The sequence below is a fragment of the Symphalangus syndactylus genome, chromosome 1, assembly GCF_028878055.3.
Source record: "Symphalangus syndactylus isolate Jambi chromosome 1, NHGRI_mSymSyn1-v2.1_pri, whole genome shotgun sequence".
NCBI lineage: Eukaryota > Metazoa > Chordata > Mammalia > Primates > Hylobatidae > Symphalangus > Symphalangus syndactylus.
In genome coordinates this window covers 28335335-28358129 of record NC_072423.2, presented here as the reverse complement: position 1 = coordinate 28358129, position 22795 = coordinate 28335335, and the positions used below count along the sequence as shown (strand labels likewise).

The 22795-nt window shown below is 41.9% G+C and overlaps 1 protein-coding gene across 18 annotated transcripts in view; it reads left to right on the top strand.

The window, feature by feature from the left end:
- NEDD4L (NEDD4 like E3 ubiquitin protein ligase) overlaps positions 1-22795 on the top strand; it is a 368499-nt gene that overhangs the window by 170931 nt on the left and 174773 nt on the right. The window contains exon 1 of one of the 18 annotated variants that reach the window (XM_063639342.1): positions 13938-14114. The exons of the other annotated variants lie outside the window; for them this stretch is intronic. The gene's annotated coding sequence lies outside the window, so the exon portion shown is untranslated. Of the gene's footprint in view, positions 1-13937; positions 14115-22795 lie in introns of those variants that run through there. 18 annotated transcript variants of the gene reach the window in all.

Here is a 22795-nt window from a genome sequence, read left to right as displayed (position 1 = left end):
ATCATAAAAATAATTCTGAATTAGTAGAGCATAAATGAATGTGATTTTATTTGAGTGTCATTTTCAAGTTCCCCAGGCCAGGTTGAGACCTTTTAAGTCATCAAAAATTCCCTGTAGGGAGGATTAAGAAAATAGTAGCAGCTTTGCTTCTGGCCTTAGACAGTTTTCTAATGAGGTCAGAGCCTCTCACCCTGGGAGAAGCAGATTCACTTTGCCCCTTCAGCACTGGTTTTTGAGAATTGCTGTCTGAAGCTATTGCATAGACAAGGTCACTTCTTAAAAGGGTACATTTCTGAACCTGGAGGAGTGGATTCTGAATTACTGGCTCTTCTGATTAACAGAGCTGTATATCAAGCTGTGCTGAAAATACTCCTCAGATATATTAGGCCACATTTATGCATGAATGAGCTCACTGTCGTGACATGGGAGTGAATCTCTGCTGATTCAAGATCCTGGGGTGCCTTCGCTTTGGAACACTGATTCTAGATATTTAATAGCAGTTTTAAAATTAGGCTAAATGTAGTCTGACTGCAGGATTCATTCCAGTGGGAATTTTTTTGTTTGTTGGTTAGTTTTTTAAGCCTGAATATGAACCCAAACATTTTTCCCAAAATGTGAAATGAAGAGTGAAAACCTAACAATGGGATAAGAAAGATGATAGATAAGAGATTATAGCTCAAACTCAGCCTGCACTCAGGAAATGGAAGCAATTCCTCCCCCTCCTCCTCCTCCCCCTTCTCCCCCTCCTCCTCCACCTCCATCTCCTCTCCATCCTCCACCTCCACCTCCTCCTCCCTCTCCTCCTCTTCCCCCTCCTCCTCATCTTCTACCTCCACCTCCTCCTCTTCCATCACCTCCCCCTCCTCCTCCCCCTCCACCTCCTCCTCCCCCTCCACCTCCTCCTCCCCCTCCACCTCCTCCTCCCCCTCCCCTTCCACCTCCTCCTCAACCTCCACCTCCCTCTCCTCCTCATCATCCTCCACCTCCACCTCCCCCTGCTCCTCCCCCTGCTCCTCCCCCTCCTCCTACTCCACCTCCTCCTCCCCCTCCTCCTCCTCCTCATCCTCCACCCCCTCCTCCTCCTCATCCTCCACCTCCTCCTCCTCATCCTGCCCCTTCACCTCCTCCTCCCCCTCCCTGTTCTCCTCCTCCGCCTCCACCTCCTCCTCCCCCTCCTCCTCATCCTCCACCTCCCCTTGCTCCTCCCCCTCCTCCACCTCCTCCTACTCCTCCTCCTCCACCTCCTCCTCCTCATCCTCCACCCCCTCCTCCTCCACCTCTGCCTCCACCTCCTCCTCATCCTGTACCTCCATCTCCTCCTCCCCCTCCCCTTCCCCCTCCTCCTCCTCCTCCTCCTCCACCTCTGCCTCCACCTCCTCCTCCTCCTCATCCTGCACCTCCACCTCCTCCTCCCCTTCCCATCTTCCTCCTCCCCCTCCCCCTCCCCTCCTCCTTCCCCTCCTCCTCCTCCACCTCCCCCTCCTCCTTCTCCTCCCCCTCCTCCTCCTCCTTCCCCTCCTCCTCCTCCTTCCCCTCCTCCTCCTCCTTCCCCTCCTCCTCCTCCTCCACGTCCACCTCCTCCACTTCCTCTAACTCCTCTTCCTCTTCCTCCTCCACCTCCTCCTCCTCCACCTCTCCCTCCTCCTGTCCCCCTCCTCCTCCTCCACCTCCTACTGCCCCCCCCTTTCACCTCCTCCTCCTCTTCTACCTCCTCCTCCTCTTCCACCTCCTCTTCCTTTACCTCCTCCTCCTCCTCTTTCTGCACACCCCACCCCTGCGCCCACTAGGGACAGTTTACTCTTCCCCCTCCTCTCTTAGAATGCCAACAACTAGCCTGTTAGTTCCATTGCTTACTTGCCTTGTGACTCATAACATTTTCATCTTAGGTATTTTTCTTTCTTGGTCTTTGTAGGAATTCTAAGCATCGTAGAGCATATCACCTGGAGAAAAGACTTACTTTCATTATTTAATGAAGGTAAAAAGTAAAGAATTGAGTCTGCATCCTAAGAAATTAGAAAAAGATCAACTAAGTAAACAAAAAAATATAAAAACTAGGATGGAGGAATTAGGAAATGATAAGTTTTAAAAATTATGTAAATCCAATAGCTGGTTATTTGAAATGACCAATAAAGTAAACTCTCATTATCCTAACTCAGGAACAGAAAGAAATCATCCTAACTTAGAACTAGATAATAAGAATGAGAGGCTGGGCATGATGGCTCATGCCTGTAATTCCAGCACTTTGGGAGGCCAAGGCGGGCGGATCACCTGAGGTCAGGAGTTTGAGACTAGCCTGACCAACATGGAGAAACCCGTCCGTACTAAAAAAAATACAAATTTGGCCGGGCGTGGTGGTGTATGCCTGTAATCTCAGCTACTCAGGAGGTGAGGCAGGAGAATTGCCCAAACCTGGGAGGCAGAGGTTGCAGTGAGCCAAGAGCACTCCACTGCACTCCAGCCTGGGCAGCAAAAGCGAAACTTCATCTCAACAACAACAACAAAAAAGAAAGAAATAGATAATAGGAATGAGAAAGGAAACACAGGAGGTATCAATAGACTTTATAGGAAAACATTACATGCAGCCCTGTGGCAACACATTTGAAAATATAGGGCTGACTTCTTAGGAAAATACAAATTACCGAAGTTGATCCAAGAAGCATGGAAAAGTTGAATAGACCAATTACTATAGAAGAGATAGGAAAAATGATTAAAAGTTACCATTGAGAAAGGCATCAGGAATCCATGGATTTCCAGCTGAGGTTTTTTTTCTTTGTTTGTTTGGTTTGTTTTTGGAGATGGAGTTTCGCTCTTGTTGCCCAGGCTGGAGTGCAATGGTGCGATCTCGGTTCACCGCAACCTCCGCCTCCCGGGTTCAAGCGATTCTCCTGCCTCAGCCTTCCGAGTAGCTGGGATTACAGGCATGTGCCATCACGCCCGGCTAATTTTGTGTTTTTAGTAGAGACAGGGTTTCTCCATGTTGGTCACACTGGCTTGAAAAAACAGAAAATTTGAGTGTTATTTTTACTCTTCTAGGACATAGTAAAACATGGAAAGGTTCCTGGTTCATTTTATAAAACCAGCAAAATTTTAATTTAAAAATCTGATGAATTAAAAAAATAAAAATGAAGATCAATATTATTTATGAAAGTAAATGTAGAAATTTAAAATAATTTATTAACAAATAGACTCTTGAGTGCATCAAAACGCGAATGCACTATAATCAATAGTTATTTTCCAGTAATACCAGGGTGATCAACTATTAGAAACTCATCACTATCATCAATTGTTATGCAATCATATTGAAGGAGAGGAATATATGAATAAGTCAGTAGAGGCTAGAAACCTATCTGAAAAAGTTTAGTAGCCATTCCTAATATAGTACAGTCTGAGAAAGCGAACTAGGAATAAAAATAAATTACTTAAACATAAAGGCCATATGTGTGTACACAAACACACACACACCACAGCAGATAGTTCCTAAAAGACGAAACACTAAAGCTATTCAATTAAAATTAGGAATGAGAGGGGAATCTTACCTTTTACAATTAGTTTTAATATTATCTTAGAGGTTCTTGTGAGTGGAGTAAGACAATGAAATGGTCATATGTCTAGAAATCGCAAGAGCATCTAGCAAAAAATCTAAAATCAACAGAAACAATTGTCAAGGAAGCTGGATAAAAAATAGGTCTCTAGAAATTATCTTTTCTGTGTTTTGAAGATAAGCACCTAGAAATGGAAGTTAAGTATTTCTTTCACAATAGCAGCAGATAACCTAGAAAGACATTGAACTAATACCTTAACCTTCTTAGTGAAGAATGTGAAATATAACCTACAGAAATTAAAACACGTAATGCCTGAATATATCTTATTACAAAATTAATAAGTAAATTTCTTGTGATTCCAGTTAGAATTTCCAAAGTGGTGGGTTTTCTTTTTAATTGAATAAAATAATCCTGAAGTCTTTATAGAAGAATAAATACGTACTACCTGAGAGGAGCCAAGACAAATATGGAAAAGAAAACCAGCAAGGGCAGATTTGGCTTACAAGGAATGACAACATGCTAAGAATAAGCTTATTCTTAGCATGTTGTCATTCCTTGTAAGCCAAATCTGCTTAATCAAAGCAATGTGGTATTGATCCAGAATTACATAAATAGTTCAGTGGAACAGACTAGAGAATCTAGGACTGTGTCTCATTAAGAGAGTGAATGTATAACAAGATGATAGTTAGTACTGTTGAGGATGGTACTGGCATAACTAGTTCTTTATCTGGAGAGGGGGTTGGGGGAACAGCACAGACCTCTATCTTATATCATAATCAGTAATAAATTCCAGAATCTTCAAACACTTAAATGTAAACAAGCAATTCAACTTTTACAAGAAAATATAAGAACCTATTTTATATAATCTTGGAGTGAGGGAGAATGTTTAAGCAAAATTGGATATGCACAAGCTATAAAAAGAGACACACTTTGAACATATATTTTATTTTTATTTGTTTATTTTTTGAGACAGTCTCACTCTGTCAGGCTGGAGTGCAGTGGCACTATCAGGGCTCACTGCAGCCTTGACCTCCCAGACTCAGGTGATTCTCCCACCTCAGCCTCCCATGTAGCTGAGACTACAGGCAAGACCCACTGTATTAGTTCTCATACTGCTAATAAAGACATACCTGAGACTGGGCAATTTAGAAAGGAAAGAGGTTTCACAGTTTCACATGGCTGGGGAGGACTCACAATCATGGGTGAAGGTGAATGAGGAGCAAAGTCCCATCTTACGTGGTGGCAGGCAACAGAATGTGTGCAGGGGAACTCCCCTTTATAACCATCAGATCACATGAGATGTATTCACTATCATGAGAACAGCATGGGAAAAACCTGCGTCTGTGATTCAGTTACCTCCCACCGGGTCCCTCCCATGACACGTGGGGATTATTACAGTTCAAGGTGAGACTTGCGTGGGGACACAGGGCTAAACCATATCAGCTACCATGCCTCACTAATTTTTTGTGAAGACGAGGTTTCACGATACTGCTCAGGCTGGTCTTGAACTCCTGTTCTCAAGTGATCTGCCCACCTCAGCCTCCCAAAGTGCTGGGATTAACAGGCATGAGCCACCACGCCTAGCCTGAATATATATTTTAATATATTTTTAAACTTTTCTGGGGCAAAAGATACGTGATTAAGTCATAGATCAAGGAGGGATATTTGAAACAGACATGGGGTTACTATCTATAACAAAAAACTTACAAATTGTTAAGAAAACCACAGAGGAAAAATGGACAAAGAATGTTAATATAGAATCCACAGAAAACAAATGCAGACATCCAGCAAACCTATGAAAAATAGTTCATTTTTGCTAGGGAAATGCAGATTAAAACAACGAGACATTACTTTAAACCCATCAGATTGGTAAAAATAGAGAAAAATAACACTTTTTGATAGCAAGGCTGTAATAGAAGTGGTAAGTGGTATTATTTCTCATAATACTGATGGAAATGTGAATTATGACCTTATTTGAAAAGCAGATGGGCAACGTATATTAAAATAAAAAACTGTTATACCTTTCTTCTAAGCAACCTTTGTCCTTGGTTATCTGTCTTTTAGAAATACAAGTGTGTGCAAAGTCATATGTATAAGGATGTTTATTGTACCATTATAGTGGCAAGATACTGAAAATATGAAAACCCATCAGTTGAAAAATGGCCAATTTATGGACTATTTGTACCATGTAATATTATGAGAGAACTAGAGCTGTATCAGAGTTGGCTTTGGAGGAGTTTTTATGAGAACTTGATGAATGAGAAGCAATGTGTAGAAAAATGTATACTATCCAGTTGTAAAAGACACATTCCTCCTGTGCCCATATGTGTAAGTGTGTGAGTGTGGAGAACAAGATGAAAATGTTCATTCTGTATGTTAAGCAGGGAGTGGGGTGGAGGTTAATGTGGAATGGTGGGAGAGTGGGGTGGCCGGGATTTCCAAGTCACCCACCAGTGGTGAGTGTTAACCACATCCCATTTTTTTCCTATGAAGGAAGCTGCAATGCTGTGGTTTGAGGTTAAACATGCTGGCTCCTTCACTTAGGTCTTGATTTGGTTTTTGTTGTTGTTGTTTTTTTTAATTCTAGTCTGTTCTCGTTTTGCTGCGCTGATATCCTCTTAGATTTTACGAGCATATTAATTGTGCGTATTTAACATTCTTCTTTGGTTTATTCTGAGACCCCGTTTGCCTGCCCCTTTGGCATCATTGGCGGTTCTTGGTGGTCTACTGGTCTTCCTGTTTGTGCCTCCCAGTTGCCCTTTTTTCACTGGAATGTGCCAGGTTAAAGCAATATGTAGGGCCCGGTGGAATGGGCCAGGAGGTGGCCTTTCAGGTGTGGCTCCTGCATGACCGTACTTGCTCTCTTGAGCTGCTTGCACTTCAGTCTTAGGACCACATTCCTGCTTTGGCCTACATGAAGTGCAAGGTAGCAATGGGAAAAGCAGAGAGGAAATGAAGCTTCCTGATAAATCACCTGATCGCTGCCCCAGGATTAGTCACTCTAGCCCCTTGGATCTCTTGACTCCATCTCTTGACTTGTTTCTTTTGAATTGCCAGCATCTGGAGAATACTACTTGTACAGCAGCAGTCCCCTGGTTTTGTTTTTCTTTCAACCCAAGCCCATCCATATCTGTTCATTTGACGATACCGTGTCTTATTTTCCCAAGATTCTTATGACTGTGATACTTAGTCTGAATCAGAGAAAGAGAGAGATAGAAATGTACACTCAGAGGGCCACTTGGATGGAAACTTCTGTTGATCTCTCCAAGCCTTAGTGGGATCATCTGTAGAGCAGGGATAATAACAGTGCCTGTCTGTTACTCTTAGGGTTACTGCAAAGATTAAAATAGGTGGTGCTCTTAAAAGACCTAGAACAGTGCTGTCATATATTAAGGATTCCATAAACATTAGCTGCTCTGGTTTTTTTTTTTTTTTTTTTTTTTTTGTGTGTGTGTGTGTGTGTGTGTGTGTTTTGTTGTTGTTGTTTTAAACGGGATCATGCTGGAAATACTAGATTGCAACAGAGCTTTGGGGTTTTTTCTCTAATTAATAGATCTAGGATGTTTTCTGAGGCTTGTCGTGTTTTTAAAACTCTGTGGTATTTCTTTTTATTTATTTATTTCTTTTTTTTTTTTTTCTTGTTGAGACAGAGTCTCACTCTGTCACCCAGGCTGAAGTGCAGTGGTGCCATCTCAGCCCACTGCAACCTCTGCCTCCCAGGTTCAAGTGATTCTCCTTCATCAGCCTCCCAAGTAGCTGGGACTATAGGCATGTACCACCAAGCCCAGCTAATTTTTGTATTTTTAGTAGAGACAGGGTTTCACCATGTTGGCCAGGCTGGTCTTGAACTCTTGACCTCAAGTGATCCGTCTGCCTTGGCCTCCCAAAGTGCTAGGATTACAGGCGTGAACCACCGCACCCAGCCTGGTGTTTCTTGATATGTCTATGTGTGAGGGTTTCTGTAGCTAAATTCCCATAGTTGAATTCCTGGATCAAAGGACAAGAACATTTACAATGTTCATAGACGTTGGGAAATTGCCTTCTGTAGTACTGCACTAGTTTCCACTGGCTGTAGTGGTTGATGAGAGCACCAGTTTTTCCCTAGTTCAATATTAACCCATTTTATCAGTCTTTTCATCTTTGACATTATGGAAGGTAAAAACATCTCATTTTATGTCTTCAATCAGTGAGGCCAAGTATCTCTTCGTGTATTTATATTTCCATTTTTATCCAGTGCCAACTCACATCCTTCTGTCAATTTTTCCTTTGGCCTATTAATTTTTCATTGATAAGAATTCTTTGTAAAATGGGCAGTTTAACTCCCCATCTGTCATATGTTTTTTCTCATTTGATTTATTGTATATCTTGTATAGCACCTTTTAATTTTAACATTGTGTTTTTAAATGTCTTTTCTGTGTTGACTTGGAAAGCTAACAACTACTTACAGCATAATTTCCTTCTGTTAAAAACAAGAAGGGATTTTCCCACTCTAATTGTGAAGATTATACATTTTTCTAAGTCTGAAAAAAATAGAGGAAAAAACAGAAAAAACAACAGGAAGAACATCAGTCACTCTTAATATTTTGGCATTTTCCTTTTAGTTGTCTTTTAGGAGAGAATGTATATTTATACTTAGCATCATAACATAGATATAGTCTATTTTGGTGATTTATTCCAATATGTAATATATAAGTTTCTGAATGTACAATATCCTATTTATCATATCTGTTAAGTTCGTTTCCAGTTTTTCATTTAAGAGAGAAAGATACTGGGAATATCTTTGTGCAAAACAAGAATTTTTTTTTTTTTTTTTTTTTCAGTCGGATTCTGTTCCTATGATACCTCCCTGGAAATGGGATTCCTAAATCAAGGAATATTAGGATTTAAATACTTTTGGTATAGATTACCAATCTGCTTTCCTAAAGTGTGATACTAGTTTATGTTGCAATCAGCAAAGACTCACTGTGCTATCATCAGAAGAGAAGAAATCTGCCCTGAAGATTTGGGGGAGGAGTACTCGTAGAGAGGCATGTGAAAGTGAGTTTGAGAGGTTTGAGAAGTAGCCAGGAGGTCAGTGGGGCTGGGGAAGGGAGAGAGTTCATGGGGGAGGGCTGGAGATGAAGGTAAAGGAGCCATGGCTCTTTAGGGCTGTGTGGGTGCCGCGGAATTTGCATTTCCTGCTTAAGGTTGTAGTAAGTCAGCCTGGAGAGTTGCAAGAAAGGAGTGGCTTGGTGTGATTTATTGTTGCAAGTGAGAGTGACCCAGAGGCCAGTTAGGAGGCTGTTGCAGAGGCCTAAGTGAGAGCGGATGGTTTAAGCATCAAAATGGTAACATTCAGAATGGAGAGGAGGAGATGGTGGGGGATTAAATTTGGGGATGGAGCCCTTAGGATCTGTGGATTGGATGTGTAAGAGAGAAAGGGAAGAGCAGAACTGAGGAAATGTCTTCTTGAACTGGCTGGGGGCCACTGAGATTAGACAGATGCGCTGGGGAGCAGTGCCGAGGTGGAATCACTGCTCCTTTTAGGTCTAAGGCATCCCTTAGATCTCCAAGTGGAGGTGTGAAGATGATGGTAAACGAGAATGGAGCTTAAAAGAGGGGCCAGAGTCATTTGCATTTAGATGGTCTTTACAGCCTAAGGAACTGGAAGATTTCACTAAGGTTGAGGTCTTTCTTTCCTGTGAAAATGTGATCAGGATCCTAAGTAACAGCCCTAAAAATTAAACATTAGGAATACAAGGTTTCATAAATTAGGAACTGTCTATAACTGCCAGATTCTAAATGCTTTGAGGATATAAATCTTTGGGTCTTTTCAAATGCGTTGAGCAGAAGAGGTACATCGTATTGTGTTTACTGAATGGCATTTAAAGATGCAGGAGACCTTTCCCGGTTCTTGATGAAACAATTTGCCTTTCAGATGTTTCGTTATAGTGAGTTGATTGTAGGACCTTATGAAGCATGTAAACCACACATTTGTAAAGCATTGGAAGAAAAAGCTAACGTGAGTTAGGAGGGATTTAAGACCATGTGAGGAAATTCAAGCCTATGTTGTTATCACCAAACCTTGCCTGTGTTATGTAAAGATTTTTGCCTGTGTCATGTTATCTTTGTTTTGTTCAATTTATTCCTCCCCCTCCAAGTGTCCTAGTTTCTCCTCTACTGTAGCTGGTCTTGAACAAAAGAGAGAAACTTGGGTCCCCTCCACCCTCAGCATCTGAATTCTTCTCATTTGGTTACTCACTGTGTTAAAATAAGTGATATAGTACATTCTTAGCAGTTTGTTTATTTTTAATTTTATTTTTTATGGGGATAGGGTCTCGCTCTGTCACCCAGGGGTGTGGTGCCATGGTGCGATTGCAGCTCACTGCAGCATTATAACTCTTGGGCTCAAGCGATCCTCCTGTCTTAGCCCCCCGAGTAGCTGGTATTACAGGTCCGTGCCACCATGCCCAGCTAATCTTGGCAATTTTTAAATAACATTTTTTTCCGACTATAACAGATTTAGCTATTGGAAAAGATAAAACATAAAGCATTGATCTACCTGTGGAGCCAAATAGCCACAGGGATATAAATTGGTTACCATTTAATTTTATTTCCATCTATATTTGGCTATATTTATACTTATGTGTATGGAAATAGTTTATGAATTTGGAATCACACTATGATATTTTTTAGAATGATGCTTTTTAAACTATTTTATGGTAAGCATTTTATGATAGCTTGTAATGTTATTTTTAAAAACATACTTTTCGAAGGCTGCAGAGTATGGATAAATTCATGATGACTTTTTAGAGGAAAATATCAAGATGATCTCACTAACAAATCCTAAGATTAAAAACAAGAGCAAACAAAATACAAAAACTGAACCATCTTTGGAATACTATGAAATTCAGATTTTATGTTCTTAATAAAATCCTGTTTTGAATGAAATCAGTCTTCATGCTTTTCTTATTCCTTTTGGCTATGTTGTCTGCAGTTGAATTAACTTTTTATATACTTCCTTTGCTTTGCATTGAAACAAGCTGATCCATTGTGACCCTTTGTGGTATTTCATAAAACCACACCCTAAAAACCGCCCAGTCTTTTAAGCGTAGTCAACAGTATTGAGCAATTTTTTGGGTAATATTGTCGGAAGTGTTAGGTGCCATCCAACAATGGCTTATTGCTTACATTTAAGCATAAGTAATATACAATTAAAGGAATGTTATGACTTTTTAACTTCATTTTGAAATTTGAGTTTAGAAAAAATTCCAAGGGAAATGAGCAAGAATGAAAGCATCCTCTCCTACTGCCAGACTTCTGGGAGACCCACCCCTGGTCTTCCCAGGTGTCTCTTCAGTGACCTTGTTGGTCGGTGAGGGCTGTGGAAAGTTCTAGGGAGGCTGCTCGTCCCTCCTCTCCTTTTGCTTATTGCATTCTGCCCAGATTATAAACCTGAAGTATCTGTCTTAAGACGCCAGCAGCTTTTTTCTTCATCAAATCCAGACACATGGAATCCCCCACAACCAAGAATTACCCAGCCACAAAATGTCAGTAGTGGCCCGGTAAAAGAAAGCTGGTTTTAGACTTAGTCTCAGAAGCTGGCCATCTTCCATGGGTTATCCTGATATCTGCATCCTTTTCTCTTTTCACTATAGCCTGGTGATCATGGTGGCAGTTTTCATTTTGGGACACTGGTGAGGTTGGAATAGCTTCAGGCTTCCCTCAGTGAATAGTATTGTGGAGGCAGGGGTGGTAACACTGGGTTGGAGCTGGCGTAAGGGTTGAGTCCACTCTCTAGCCTCTGTCCCTAGATCATGGCGCTGCTTTGATTGGGCCCTAATTTTCTCCTCTAGACAAAAGGAATTGAACTAAGACTTCCAGCATTCCCTCCAGGCTTAACATTTTTTCATTTGGTGCTGATGGTCACTGACTATTTTCCAGTTACATTTTAATGCAAGTTTGGCAGAAGCTGATTTCTCTGGGTTAGGGAAAATGACATAGTTGGCAGGGAGGTGGATGTACACCATTTGTTTGATCAGTTTGCCTAGAATGGAGGTGGCAGAATTGGAGTTGGAAAGATCAAATGTAGCCTTTTTTTTCCCTTCCAGAATGAGGTTTTTCTATGCATTTTTTTGCGGCAGAACCTCATGGGACAAGGCAAAAGTGAGCATCCTCAAGTGAAGTGTATGGTTATGGGGGAATGGTTATTAGAAATGTCAATTGTCTCAATTTTTTAATATTAATTTTCAGAGGGAGACAATTGTGTAATTAGTGTTTTAATTGTTTGCCAGGGCTGTCATAACAAAGTAGCACAGACTGGGTGGCTCAACTACCAAGAATTTGTTTTCTCAGGGCTCTGGATGTCCGGATCCTGCGATGAAGCAGGTTTGGCTTCTTCTGCAGCCTCTCTTCTTGACTTGCAGATGGCTCCTCTGGGTTTTCCCAAGTCATCTGTGTACCTGTCTGTGTCCTAATCTCCTGTTCGTATAAGGGCACAGTCATATTGGATTGGGACCCAACTACTAACCTCATTTTAACTTAATTACCTCTTTAAATACCCTCTCTGTAAATACAGTCACAATCTGAAGTATTAAAGACTTCAACATAGGAATTTTGGGCAAATACAATTAAGCCCATCACAATCAGGTAACATTTGGTAGGATGTGTAGATGCTTTTTATCTTTAAAGGAATAGGCAAATCGTTAAAAATAAATAAATAAAAACTTGTTCAACTTGTTTAGGTACATTTTCTTATAGTGTATTGTGGTTCTTATTTTTTTAACCTTCCAGCTAGTGTGTAAATTGGAAACATTGTAGCTTAATTTGATAGTTTTAGACATAATCAAAGATGATGGAAATCTGTTCTTAAATTTAGTCTATTCAGCAACTTGTGTATCCTCAACTGCTGAAGACTAAAAACTTGAGATGTTCCTCTTGTTTTAAGAATTTGACTGAAAATGGGCTGGGCACGATGGCTCATGCCTGTAATCCCAGCACTTTGGGAGGCCGAGATGGGTGGATCACTTGAGGCCAGGAGTTCCAGACCAGCCTTGGCAACATGGCAAAACCCTAAAAATACAAAAATTAGTGGAGCATGATGGCTCACACCTGTGGTCCCAGCTATTCAGGAGGCTGAGGCACAAGAATTGCTTGAACCCCAGAGGCAGAGACTGTAGTGAGATCGTGCCACTGCACTCCAGCCTGGGTGACAGAGCGAGACCCTGTCTCAAAAAAAAAAAAAAGACTGAGAATGGTTGACACTGTCCCCCTGTCTCCAGGAGGGTGAATGTTTCTAGTTGAACCCTGGTGCCCACTTGCTCCTCTAAGCCTTCAGCAGTCTTCCCAGCCTCAAGGGGTGATCCGTTCATCTTCCCCCCACCTCTGGAAATCCCAGCGTTTGAATGCTGGGGAGAACTGCAAGTCTAGTTTACAGGGTTTCTCAGCTGACATGCCAGGAACACTTCACGAGTGAGCATGCCACCAAATTTGAGTGCATATAGAAAGTCAGCTGTTTGCTACAACTGAGGACACTTCCTATTAGAGCCACATCTGCTGGGGTGGAGAGCTGTATGGGTTGGAGAATAGGGTGTGACTTCTTCCAGCAAGAGGAAAGAGAAGTAGCATAGTGCCCGTCGCAGGGAGACAGCACATGTTTAACTTGCTCTTAGAATTTCCATAGAGTAAGGGTGGTCAGGTTGCCAGACTACCCCTCAAACGAGGACATGGTGCTGCTGGGTCCCAGGGTAGAGCTCCGCTGCCACCTTCAGGGCCCTGATTTGCACCTAAGGGCACACAACTGGGATCTGAAAACTGGGATGCACAGTAGAAACTGTGGATTTACAGGGCGGGGCTGTCTCTCATATGACTGTTGATTCTTTTTGGGACTGTAGTTTGTATCATAGTTATTTTTGTTCTTGCTTTTTTCCCCTCTTCAAGACAATAAGCTTTTGGAGGGCCAGGAAGTTGTGTTCCCATCTGCTGAGTATGGGGCCTCGAAGGCCAGAACCTCAGAATGTAGAAGCCGAGTTAGTTTGTGGAAGGGTGAAGGGCTGACCTCTACTGTTGGAAATGCCAAAATCTCTGATCTGGCTTTAAATAAGCAAAACAGCCCCACCAGACATAGAGTCATCCACAAAACCTCATGACCTCTGTTATTGCCCATCCTGTGTGGTAAGCCCACTGAGAACTTCACTTGAAGATGCTGCAGGAACAACTGCAGGGAACCTGGAGATAAGGCCCCCGGGTGATGATGTAAGCTAATTGCTGAGCTGGGTGGAGCTACTTAACCTTATGGTAGGGGGTGGAGCTTGACGCAACTCCCTTTTCCACCAACAAGCATTTCTTTCTACCTGTCATTGAAGTGAATCATCAGTATAAGTAGCGAGCTGGGTGCATTCCTTCTCAGTTGTGTTAAAACTTGCTGGTATTCCCTCGGTATCAGCAGAGGTGTGTACGGACACTGCTTTAAAACTGGGAAGGAGGAAGACGAGGCCAGGGAGCCGGAGGGTCACCGAGGTAGATTTCCAGCACCGCTAGTCCAGCTGAACACTTTCCAGCCTTGTTTTTCATCAGCTTTGAGGAAAAGTATAGGTAAGAACAAAGACACCGCTGTATGTTTGCTATATGAATGCATAACATCTGTTCTTGGTGTGAGTTTGATGTTGGTTTAATACTGTTTTTATGTCAGCGGCATAGTTCTAGCACATACCAAGATTTTCCATTTTAAATGCTTTTTGGTGTTCGCAGTTAGCTATAATTGGTCAATTTTACTCTCCTTATGCATAAAAAGAATGATAGGCAAAGAATGAGCCTTGAAAAGAATTGGGATCTGAATTCTGATCCCTTATTCTTTGCTTCTTATCTTTCTTGACTATTTAGAAAAATGTACAGCTTTTCTTCCAAAAACCAAAGCAATAATACTTTTATTTTTGAAAATAATGGAAAATAGAGACCGCTGAAGTTCTATGAATGCTGTTTTCTGTTTTAGAAATCATAGGTTGGGGAGGAAAGAATTGTGTTTTCCTTCCTGTTCTGTTTCGAGTCTCAGTATTTCTGACTTAGAAACCTCCTGGAGAAGAGGGAGATACCAGCTCTACTTGGTTTCAAGTGAAATACCATCTTAGGTCATAAAATAGTTTGCTTGGAGAATAATTCATGGCTTGTATCTGAATTTTTGGTTGGTAGCAACAGAAATCTTTCTCTTCCTCAGTATGAGTAATTTGGCTTACATGATTTAGACTAAATTTTATTATATTTTTTGTTTGAGAAAACAAAAGTCAAAGCCCAGAACATATTCAACTAAGTTTTTCCCTCAGGTTTTCTATCATTTTCCCACCCTTCCTACTCGTACATGTGAATATGCTGAATGATTAACACGTGATTTTTGTTTCTTTACTGTCTCATTTCATGGTGATTCATAAACTGTTAGTTAACTGGTTATAGTGTATCCATATGTTGGCAAAGCTTGAAATAAATTTGAGTGCAGGCCACACCTTCGTATCAATGAGCCGGGTTACTTTCGGTAAAGTATTTCTGATGTCATTAAGTGTTAAGATGGCTGGAATTCTAAAGACAATAAAAATGTATCAACAATATGAAATATCAAAGCCTACAGTCAAATCTGAGTTATTCGTTAGTACTTATTTCATAGCTATTCTTTAATATTTATTCTTTAATACTTATTTCACATTGAAAAATACTTTACACATGTTTGAATGAGATATTGCCAGTGAAAGAAACAAAAGGAAGCAAATAACTCTATAAGGGAAGAGGGATTTTAAAGTATGTTTGTGCTGGCCCCAGGCTGGTGAGTGAGTTTCATTAGCAATGACCAGGAAGAGAAAGAATGACCACAGTGGTGGCTGCTGACCTTTTTTCTTTTTTTTTTTTCTTTTAAACTTTTTTTAATGTCTGTAAGGAGTACAAGGTGAACTTTAATTCTTGTGGGAATCTAGTAAGATGATGGTGAAGTCAAGAAGAGAGGAAGAAATGCTTTTTATTTAGTTAAGAGGAAGTAAACATCTGTATTAGTTACAGATGTTATGCCTTAACCTTTTTCATTCCTATCGTTTTTATGAAAATTTGCCTTTTTAAATTAAATGAAGGTTTTTTGGAGTCCTATATTGCAACTAAATGTTGATTTAAAATGACACATTTGGGACATTTTCTTGGCACTGTGGAATATAATGAAAAGATATAAAATAAAGGCAGGTATGAAATTATATGAATTCTGCTACTTCAGTATAGAAGTTTTATTCCAAAGTGGTTTGTTTGGTGGATGTGGTGATGGTGGGGGGCTCTATGTACTTATTAAGACAAGTGATGGGACAGGAGCTTTTGTGGTCTTGACGGTTCTGTTGGGATGGGAGGGTTATTTGGGATTTTTATGTTTCATTCCAGGCAATGTTTATTTTTTCAGCCTGTACTTCTTAGGGTTTTACCAAGTCAATTTTCATGTGAAGCCATTTTCATATCGTTTCTTTCACCTTGATGGAAATCTTTTCCTTCTTATATGCTTTGAGTTAAATATGATGTAATGTGCTAGTGACATAGACGGGGCTTTCCTTTCTACAGGTGGGCTTGAAGTGAGCCTGCCACTCGCTCACCTTGAATCACGGAGGTTTCAGAGGCCGTTGGCCTTCAGGGCAATGGCAGAAGCACGTGTTCTCAGCTGTTTTCTGAGTCTATCTTGACTGCGTTCCCAGTGGCCCAGAATTCCCCAAGGGTCACTCGACACACCCTCATCTACAGTATATATTTGTGCTTCCTCTGTGCCTGGCCAGGTTTTCTCAGTACCCAGGAGAACAGGTGGGCAGTGGGATGTGGGCAGGCGGTACCCAGATTCCCTCCCACAGGGGCCACAGGGAGCACTTGGGCGCTCCCTGCCGAGACCCCCCTGCCCTTCAGACTAAATGGAAACAGATCCAGGAGTCCAGTGGACTCAGTGGAGTTTCATAGAATACATGGAAAACGCACCGCTTTCAGTGATGTAAGCTGTCTTGTTCACATCACGATTACTCATCTGGCCTGCAGCAGGCAAGAGGATCACATGCAATTATAAACAGCCTCCTCTGACTAAGGTCAGTGACTGGAAACCCTGTCACGTTATCAGAGGTCATTTGGTCATAGATTCTTGGGCAGAAGCCGTTGAGAGTCCTGGGGGTGTGATCTTTGAGCCTTTGCCAGTGCTGGGGTTTGACCCCTTTTAGCTCAATTAACTGAATCCAGGAGTTTATTTTGACTGAGATCTGCCATGCTAAGTTGACAGGCTTGAGACTGGAAGGAAGTCTCTAACTTCATTAGAGGAAATGGTGTGGCAGGCTTTAAGACATTTTGATATACTCCACTTTTTCTCTCTTGCCCTGTTTTGTTGAGGTTTTCAGGGCCATAATTATACCTGAGGTTAATCAGTGAGTGATCTATCTGAAAGGAATTTGTTCTCTTTGGGCACCGTCCTGTGTGGTATTATATTTGTGTTACTATTTAGCTTAACTCATTCAAAAGGCCATTTAAGTCACTTGTCCTGTTCATTGCTTGAAAACAAGTTGTCTTCTCTTTATTCTTTTAGTCAGTTACCAAATATTTCCTAAGTGTGTCTTGTGCTAGACATTGAGGGGCACTCCTTCTCCCTTTCACTTGTCTGTTTTTGTTGAGCTACATTTTTCTTTAAGGCCGATTGTTCTTTTCCTCTTACTTTTGTTTTCACTTGATTTGTTTATTTATATTTAAATATGTACTTTAACAGTCTCGAAGCATTGGTCTGAATGAGGACGGTGATCCGATTGGGAAAATGCCCCTTAATTTTGGTTTAAAAAAATTAATTTTCTTTAAATTATTTGTTTATTGATAGGGGCCACCCACTCCAGGTGAGTGGTTTCACTGTGTGTATGGCAGAGGAATGCTCTGTGTCTGGAAAAAACAAGTAACTTAGCTTGAAATACTATGAAAGCTGAAGAGTACAAGTGTCAGAGAGAAAGGGGTATTGGGGGAGAAGAGAATGAGAAGACAAGACACAGTCAGGGCCCTGTCACCCGTGTGGAACTGCAGGTCCCTGGAGAGATGATGCATTTATCCCTTTTTAGAGATATTGCCATTAAAATTTGATCTTGAGCATGACACAGAACTGAAAGCTTTGATGACAAAGCCAGCATCTCAGTTTAGCAATAACCAGGTTAGGGAAAAAAACCCAGAAACTCAACAGTGAGATTCAGCTCAGCAATGTGGGCGGGGAACCCATTGTCCCGCCTTGGGCAGGGAGCAGCCCCAGCCACTTCATCTGCCTGATCCTGGGTTTTATCTGCTTCACAATTAAATTTCCTTTTTGTTATGCTTGTGCACATCTATATTTGGCTTTGCTTCTTATTTTTGAAGAGAGGGGAGAAGTGTGGGCAAGGTAAAATACAGCTTGCAAGCTCCCAAATGGCAAATGCACCAGTTAGAGTCTAAGTGGCCTCCCAACCTTAAGGTGAAATTCATTTATTCAGCAAATATGTACCACTGCTTGAGATACCAGTGCAAATAGAAGAGGCCAAGGGCACATTATTAGGTCCCGAGCCAGTGGCCTGCACAGCCATCTGTGACCACCTACCTCTCTGCTTGCAGGGAACTGCAGCCTGGTGGAGGAGACCCATAATAGCCAAGTCAACTGATAATAGAATTAGTAGTAGTGTTGGGGGACATAAAGAAATCAGGGTAAGGCCATCACAATTACATGGGTGGATGATCTTTTATAAAACAGCACAGTTTTGTTTTCTTCTGCCACGGTATCTCCTAACATTTTCCAGTGTGTCTATTTTTGGTTAATATGGAAGTTGTGGCTGACACTAGGTTAGGGGTTAAAAGAAAAAAGGAAAACCAACTTTTAGAAATCTTTGAAAGTGACTTAAATATTTCCACTCATCAAAGACACTCAAGTCTCTTCTCATCTAATCAATATTGGAAACTAGGAATATCCACACCTATGGAATATCCTCAGAGAGAATTAATTATTCTGCCCTCTAAGAGGTATAGCGGTTTAGACATAGAAGTAAAGGCCCGAACTTGAGGCTGCACCATTGAAGGCAAAAGTGCCCTTTATCTCCCAGCTTTGTCATTTGCCAAATGCAATTGTGTTAAATTAAGTGACCTCCAATAGCAGAGCTCTATGTTTTCTCCCCTGACCCCCAAGTCAAAATTGATTATAGTAACCCATCAAACCAGGCCTGGCAAATGATTTTTTGCAACTATAGGATAAATACTGAGGGGGAGGGACGAACATGAATGCATATGCAGAGCAACACAGTCATGAGACCGTTCTGTTACTTCCTAAATTTCTTAAAGTTAGCACCACTGAGAATAAAGCTGTCTTTTCTGAGCTTCTCAAGTGAGCAGGGGCATGAGTTCCTGTGCTGTGCCTGGGGACAGGGAAGGCTTTGGGACCTACTGTGGTCTTAAGTCTGAACAGTGCTAATAGCCTCGGCTCGCCAAGTGCTGAGCACTGTGCGAGAGGGTGTACAAACCTCTCATCTCATGAGGCCTCACTGCTACAGCTGATAGAGATGACATTCAGTTGTTTTTAGTTGCACATGGCAGAGCTAGAAAACAAACCAGGGTGTGTCAGACTCCAGAGCGCATGCGCCCTCTGTGATGCCACTGTGTTACCCTAGATCAAGTCAACCAAGGCGTCCATTAAAAACAAAAAAAAATCTGATCTTTGTCAAATATGCAATTGTTATATTTTTGTTAGAGTCTGCCTCTCCAGTGAGCGATATTAATTTCCTTCAAGCGACTACTCACAGATTTCACAAAATCAGAAAGCTGCCTACCCTGCAGCCCATATCTGCCTCCACATCCCCACATCAGTCCTCCTTGCTGTGCTTCTTGTCTCTTTAGTTTTTACCATCTTCTAACACTGTGAACTTTAGTAATTTATTCTGGATTGTTTGCTACCTGTCTCTCCTTGGTAAAATGTAGGCTCCACAGAGGTAGAGCGTTTTGTCTGTTTTCTTCCCTGGCATATCTCAGGTGCCTAAAACAACCATGCCAGACATGTAGTGGTGCCAGTGACAATTTGTTGAATGAAGAAATGGGAGAAAAAAGCAGACCCCGGAGCCTTAGGAGGGTCTGTGTAAGGGAGCCTCCAGGCAGTCTTCCTGGGGATGTCCTGAAGGACCTCATGATACTGATTTTGGTCAGTGTGGAGGCTGTGGTTTCTTCTGAGCTGTCAGTACTTGGAGGTGAGTTGTCTGCAGGTCACCTCATCCCACCTTTATGCATTAGTAAAATGGAATTCGCTGAGTGGTTCTTAGGACTGTGTGGTCAGTCTAATTACCAGACGTCCCTGCATGCTCTGTCTAAGGGCTGGAGTCTGCTTTCCTTGCTTCTCTTCTAGAAAGAGGTCTGTCCACAAGGGATTAGCCTCGTGAAGTTCCTACTGTTGTTCATTGACCCAGTGAGTGTTTTACCCACTGTGGGTTTTTCCTACCTAATTGCCCCTCTGGTTTTCAGTGTTCAACATGCTGCAGCTACATGTTCTGCTGTGGTTTTACTTAGCTTAATCCTTTATTAATTGCCTCTTGTTCAAACTCCCTAAGAGCAGATTATCCTTCTCTTTCAGCTTCTGCACCATTGCTATTGAACCTTTTTTCAGTCATGACATCAAAAAAATAATCAAGTGTGAGTCTGATAATAGCAAGTAAGGCTATTTTATTTCTATCCAATTTACCCCAAATTTGAGCAGTATTGCACCTTAAAATAATAGAGCTGGCTCTTGCCCAGCATGTGAAAAGTGTATGCTCCATGATAGACAGATATTTTGCAGTATCTGCTTACCATAAATCTCAAGATTTACCCTACCCCACTCCCGCCATTACCCCCATTTCCCATTTGCCTAACCTACCCTAGGGCCATCTCAGTGCCCTGTAAAGCAATCTTTGTTGCAGACCCACTGTGTGACTGGAATGTGATGCACACAAGTGACCAAGGCATGGCCCTGTTCTCAAGGAGCTTCCAGACCAATAGCAGAAATGGACACATAAGTAAACAACTGCACTACTGGTAGGCTTCTGCCAACAGGAGTGGAGCTTGAGGGCCAGGAAGCCTTCCCAGAGGGACTGGAGCTTGTTTTAACGTTATGTGCATGCCAGGTGGGGGCAGGACATTTCTAGCAGAGGAGAAAGCATTCTGTGCTCTGAGAACTAAAAGTCGTAGTCACTCCACTTGGCGACATGTATAAGGCACATGGAATAGGGCCAGAGCTGGGCAGACCGTGTATGCCACAATAGTTCGTTGTAGGTTACAAAGAACCAGTGCAGAGTGGGTGAGGCATAGGCTATTTGATTAATAATTTGGCTGCATTGACAAGATACGGAAAAGGCGAGGTTGGGACTTTCCCGTGAATTTTTTCCTCAAGGTGCTTAATCAGGTTGGGATGGCCGGAGGGGGCCCTCATTTGCTTGCCTGGTGCTCAAGCCTGAGGTCCTGGCCTTTAATAGTCAGGGAGATGTGTGTGGAGGCAGGGTGTGAGCCCCCTCCAAGGAAAGCTGCAGTGTGAAAAGAGGCCCAGGATGAGCATTGGGGAGTATCCACATACAACTTGATATTCCTAAGGTCTCAGTTCTTTATGGGAGAGCCCATGCACTCTTCCACACTTGGAATTCTTTGCAAAGTGAGTGGTATTTGAGCTTCTTTAGAGTCTTGCTACTCCCACCAGCTGTACTGGCATCACCAGGGAGCTTGTTAGAAATGCAGGTTCTTGAGGCGCAGCTCACACCTACCCAATCAGACTACATTTTAACCAGCTCCCAGGCAATCCCTGTGCACGTGAAGTGCTAGAACACTGCTCTGTGGTAAAATGACTTTGCTAAGCGTGAAAGAGGGTGATTTTTTTCCCTTTTCCTTTGGTATTTTTTGTAGGACCTATTTACCTTTTAGAATTTTTTCAGAATTATAGACTGCAGAATATATACAGTGTCAATGTCATTAGCAATTAATTAGTGATATTTGGCTAGAATACATAGTTGTCTCCACACAAATGCCATTTCTTACACTGAGATGGCACATGTCTGGTTAGGGTTTGGGCTCATTTGTAAGGAGCCACGCTGCAGGCAGGCATGCTCCCGGGACATTAGTTGCTCAGGTTTCAAACTGCTGCCCCAGCATAGCGGATGGCATGGTGACAAAGTCCCTGTGCACCCTCACATTGCCTGTGGTGATCTGTCACACATTTTGTCCCCTAATGACCTAGCTGGGGGAGAACTCATGTCTCTGTTTGTGCTAATGCTCACTGTATCCCCAAGTGGCAGTACTTAATATAATTGTCATTGCTCTTTAATATTATCTCATTCCACGTCAGCTGCACAAAAATTTGAGATTAATTACAACGAATGTTTTCTCAATCCTTATTGAGAGCTGTTTAATAGTTTATTTGGTATGTGAAGATTCATATCTAGATTGAGGCTTATGCAACTTCATTTAAAGACAGCTTTTTTGGCTGGGCGCGGTGGCTCATGCCTGTAAGCCCAACACTTTGGGAGGCCGAGGCGGGCGGATCATGAGGTCAGGAGATCAAGACTATCCTGGCCAATATGGTGAAACCCTGTCTCTACTAAAAATACAAAAATTAGCTGGGCGTGGTGGCGGGCACCTGTAGTCCCAGCTACTCGGAGGCCAAGGCAAGAGAATCGCTTGAACCCAGGAGGCGGAGGTTGCAGTGAGCCGAGATCGTGCCACTGCATTCCAGCCTGGGCGACAGAGTAAGACTCTGTCTCAAAAAAACAAAACAAACAAAAAAGGAAAGCTTTTTCAGGTTGGAAAAGTATCAACAGCAGACGTGAAAAAGCATGAAAAATGACACTAAGAATGTAAGCAACTGGAAACAAAAATTATAATGGTGCATAGTGAGCTGAAGATCTATATTTAAATGTGAACTCCCCTTTCAGTTTATAACTGATTACTAACAGCCTCATCAGGGTTTCTGGAATTAAATGTTTTATTATTTCCTCCCAAAGTTCGTCCTCAAACATTAGTATTTCTTGTGTTCTTTTGATTTGACTATTTGTTTTTAACACACAAGGATATCAACTCTATAAGTCAGTTAATATGTTCATGCTTTTAGTTAATGAAAAGTGGCTCATGATTTCAGTTTTTGGTATCAGGTAATGTTGTGGAAGTGAGGTTCACTGTGAAGCTTCTTTTTTTTTTTTTTTTTTTTAATCATTTTGTTGTTTCTTTGAGTGTATATGAGCTTATAACTCGAGACACTATGTGAAATGACCCTGTGTTTCCTACATTAT